Raw genomic sequence first — 5,511 nt, 5'->3', positions numbered from 1 at the left:
AATTCCACCCTGCAATTGTGAATCTGTATGTACTTGTGGATTAGGAGAAATGCGAAAATATAGAATGGAAGATCATGTAACTAGATTCCTAAGAGGACTTAATGAACAGTTTGCGAATGTTAGAGCTCAGGTTATGCTAATAGAGCCACTGCCAGATTTAAAGGTTGTGTTTTCCATGATGACTAGACAAGAAAGGAAAAACTAGACCATGGATGATACCATAGACCCCAATATCTTATTATAATCTACCAATTCCTTCAACACTACTGAGACCTCACAAGGCAGAAGGAGAGGAAAAGGTAGAGGAGGTAGATTCCAAGGCTCTGGGATAGGACAAACGGGAAGAGGCAGAATACTGTGTTCATACTGTGGTAAAGAAGGCCACACAGTGGATGTATGTTACAAGAAACATGGTTTTCCCTCTCATCTTAGACTGAGAAATCTGAACTCGAACGGAGGTTTGGGAGCAGTGAATTTCAGTGCTAAAATAAATGGCGATGGCATTGACGATTCTGGTTGTGTGGAAGAAAATGGAACTTCCAATGTTGACTTTACTCCAGAGCAGAAATTAGCCCTACTAGCTTTACTCAAAAGAGGGGAGAGGCAAAGCAGATCCACAGTGCTAGCCAAATCACAACCTTGAAACAAGTGCCTCATCAAGGTAACTTGGTAAACCCTAAACCCTAAACCCTAAACCCTAAACCCTAAACCCTAAACCATATCATGTATTTTAAGTCAAGTGTGTTGGCTTTAAACATTTCTGCATCAAAACATGGTTCTTGGATAATAGATACAGGAGCTACTGTTCACGTATCCTATTTCCTAGAAGATTTTCAAACTCATTTCAAGATAGCTCCTATAATCATTCGGTTGCTTAATGGTGCACAAATCATTAGCAATATAGCTGGAACTATCAAATTTTTAAACAAACTGTACCTCACAAATGCATTATACATCCCATCTTTCAATTTCAAATTGATATCAGTATCAAAAGACACAAAACATTTGCATTGTAAAATGAGTTTCACTGATGACGATTGTGAGATACAGGATTTACTCTCGAAGAAGATGATTGGAGCAGCTAGAGTGTGTGGTGGCCTTTATACCTTGAACTGTGATGCTTCACGATCAGAAATTACACAGGTATCAAATAAAACTCATGTAGACATGCCAATACTGAATATTTCAAACACAAAGCTATGAAATTTTAGGTTAGGCCATGCACCATTTCATAGAATGAAAGAAATGAAGAAAATCTTCATATTCATTCATTGTGACACTGATGTACAGCCTTGTGACTCATGTCACCTAGCAAGGCAAAAGAGATTATCATTCAATAATAGTAGCACCGTTTCATTAACTTCTTTTGATTTAATTCACGTGGATGTTTGGGGCCTGCTGGCCATTCCCTCTACGGGAGGACATAGATATTTCTTAACCATAGTGAACAATAAAACAAGATTCACTTGGGTATTTTTCATGAAAACAAAACTAAAGTTGTTGATCTCATTAAATTCTTTGTAAATTTTGTTAAAACACAGTACGACAGCAAAATTAGATGTATAAGGTCCGATAATGGAACTGAATTTTTGATGCATTCTTTCTTCAATGAAACTGGTATATTACACCAAAGATCATGTGTTGAAACTTCTCAACAAAATGGTATTGTTGAACGAAAACATCAACACATTCTTGAAATAACTAGAGCAATTTTCTTTCACTCAAATGTCCCCAAGTGCTTTTGGCAATATGTAGTTTCATATTCAGTTCACATCATGAATAAATTACCATCAAATTTCTGAACAATTTATCACTTTATCAAGCTTTGCATAACTCTTTACCTGACATATCTCATTTAAGGGTTTTTGGGTGTCTGGCATATGCCAGTACACTCCAAGCAAATCGAAAGAAACTGGATCCAAGATCTAGAAGGTGTGCCTTTTTGGGTTTCAAGGAGGGTACCAAGGGATATCTCTTAATTGATCTAAAGACTAGAGAGATCTTTACTTCAAGAGATGTGTCCTTCTATGAAGATCATTTTCCATACTTAAGCACACACCCTGACCAAAGCACACATACTGCATCTTCTATTCAGTTCAAAACTGACCCCTTTGCATATGACATCATTCTTCAACCTCACACAGCACACACTAATCATCAAGCATCACATGCATCCAACTCACACTCTGAGACTTCCAATAATAATAATGATGCCCCACAAAATTTCAATTCAGCACATACACCACCAATTCAATCTCCACAACCTAGTCAAACAAATATGCCACAAAATCACACACTTGCACCTCAACATGCATCACCACTGCCCCTGTTAAGAAAATCAACAAGAATTCGCAGAGCACCATCACATTTGCAAGACTATCATTGTCTAAATGCTACCACTTCTCGGCTTCGACTCCGAAAATCTGAAAGGTACCCTTTATCGAATTATTTGTCATATGAAAAATTTTCTGCATCACATACTGCATATTCTCTAGCCATATCTTCTAACATTGAACCCAAGCACTACAGTGAAGCAATTACTCAATCTTGTTGGGTTGATGCTATTAAGAATGAACTCCAAGCTCTTGAGCAAAGTCAAACTTGGAAGCTCACTTCACTTCCACCCGGCAAGAAGGCAATTGGCAACAAGTGGGTTTTCAAAGTGAAATACAACCCTGATGGCAGCATTGAACGCTACAAAGCACGATTAGTGGCGAAGGGATTCACCCAAGTCCCTGGGATTGATTATCGGGACACATTTAGCCCTGTGATGAAGTTGGGCAGCTTGAGAGTTGTCTTGGCTGTGGCTGCGGCAAAGGGATGGTTCCTCAAGCAAATTGATGTCAATACCGCATTCTTGCACGGCGATTTGGATGAGGAGGTGTACATGAAACCACCTCAAGGGTTGGACGTCAAAGCTGGTCAAGTGTGCAAGCTTGAAAAGTCGCTTTATGGTCTAAAACAAGCGAGTCGACAGTGGAATACAAAACTGAAATCTGTTCTGGTTGAGTTGGGTTTTGTTCAGTCAAAGGCTGATTATAGTTTGTTTACTAAGCAAACTGAATCTGGATTCACCGCATTGTTGGTGTACGTTGACGATTTGATATTGGCTGGAAATAATTTGGGAGAAATTAATGCTGTCAAAACAGTCTTGGATGATAGGTTCAAAATCAAAGACATTGGAGATTTGAAATTCTTTATTGGGATGGAGGTTGCGCGATCGAAAGAGGGCATTCTTCTTAATCAAAGAAAGTATGCTATGGACATCTTGAAGGATGCTGGCTTTGAGAACTGCAAACCTGCTTCTACCCCTATGGACTACAGTACCAAACTCAGCAAAACTGAAGGCGTTCCCCTCTCAGATTCTACAGAATATCGAAAGTTAGTTGGCAAATTGCTTTATTTGACCAACACCCGACCTGACATTAGCTTTGCCATTGGAAAGTTGAGTCAATACCTTGACCACCCCACTACTTCTCACCTCAGTGCTGTCCATCGAATTCTCAGATACATCAAAGCTTCCCCTGCCACTGGCATAATGTTCTCGGCCACCTCTGATCTGTGTGCCACTGGATTTGCTGATTCCGACTGGGCGGCATGTCCTGATTCAAGAAGATCTGTGACAGCCTACTGCTTCTATATCGGCACTGCCCTAGTTTCATGGAAGAGCAAAAAGCAAGTGACAGTTGCTTGCAGTTCAGCCGAAGCTGAATATCGAGCGCTCGCCGCTGCTACTAAGGAGGCTATTTGGCTCAGTTTCATTTTGAAGGACTTGGGAATGCCTCTCACCAAGCCCATCAGCACCTACTGCGATAGCCAATCTGCAATTCACATCGCCTCTAACCCGGTGTTCCATGAGCGCACGAAGCACATAGAGGCCGATTGCCACATTGTACGCGACAAGTTCCAAGAAGGTCTTATTCATCTTCTTCCCATCTCCACCACTGAACAGGTTGCGGACATCCTGACTAAACCACTACCTCCGTCCATGTTCTCTACACTCTTTGGCAAGTTAGGACTGGTCAACTTACACACTCCTAACTTGAGGGAGGGTGTTACTTGATATACTAGCTTAGCAATTAGTAGTTAATTGATTTACTAGTTGTAACAACAAATTAGTTAGACAAGTAGCCTATAATAGAAACAACAAATTAGTTAGAAATTTTAGTTAGCCCCTAATTATTCTAACTCAGTTGGTTAGATGACCAATATATATATCTAATTGTTGTAACAGTGAAAACGTGTGATTCATCATTGAGTACACTGAGAGAACAAGTACTCTCATTTTCTTCTCCCTGTTTCTAAGTTTGCTCTATTCTCACACTCCCCTTCCGCACCTTCAACAAATATAGACATATATTAAAGTTATAAATAAAAAATTATTATTAAAAATATAAAAACTTAAATTTTAAAATATTTATTTTACACTTATTAAAAAAATATTAAAATTTTTTTCTTAATAATAATCTTATTATATATATTTTCTTAAGACGTATGTTAGCAAAATCTTACTACTACTACTACTCTAAAACTTAAACCTGATTGAGAGGACAGACAAAGACAAGATTCAGGGAGACGTTATACTTACTAAACCAACTGGATGTTACTAATATATCATGATGTTTTTTATGATCGCATTTGTCTTTCTTACCTACAATCTTTCTTTCCCGTTGCTTCCTAATTCCTATGCGTGAATAACTCACATAATTTAAACATGACGAAACGTATGTTAGTTTACCACACATCTACCCACAAATTAGAAAAAATAAAAAATAAACAACACACTCACACATTTGACATTTCTTATTTCTTAATTAATACCATGTGTTTATATTCATACTTACCAAATTACTTAATCCAATGCTAAAACATATGCTAGATGTATATTTTATTTACGAACGTTATTAAATTTTCATATTAGCATTCTAAATTTTAAACACAAAATTAAAGGAAAAATTTGGGAGCTAATATTTTTAATTAATAATCAATTAATAACAAAAGTACAAATTTAATTACGTATTCATTGTCTAATTGAAACTAGGGTTGAAAGTGAATCAAGCCAGCTCATGAGCCAATTTAAACTCGATTTATTAATAGCTCAATAAGCTGAACTCGTGAGCTGGCGTGGGCCGAACTTGAACTTGAAATTGAGCTCATAAATTAAATGAATCGAGCTTGAACTTAGATAAACTCAACTCATTAGCTCGTGAGCTGAATCGATTATATATTTTTTTTTTCCCTAAAGTTAAGAGTGAGACTCAAACTCAAGACTTCTAGATGGGAATAGAGAGACTATGTCATTTGAGCTATACTTCGTTGACATATATATTAAATTATTAGTACACATATATTAATATTTTTAATTATTTAAAATTTTATATTTATTTTTATATGATTTTAGTGTAAAACATAAATAAAAAAATTATAATTGATAGATAGATAATATATAAAATTAATTTTTTAATATTTTTTAAAATATATAAAATTATAATTTGTTGATATAAAATTATA

Source organism: Arachis ipaensis, chromosome B10 (genome assembly GCF_000816755.2).
Source record: "Arachis ipaensis cultivar K30076 chromosome B10, Araip1.1, whole genome shotgun sequence".
Lineage (NCBI taxonomy): Eukaryota > Viridiplantae > Streptophyta > Magnoliopsida > Fabales > Fabaceae > Arachis > Arachis ipaensis.
Note: the sequence above shows the minus strand (reverse complement) of the source record.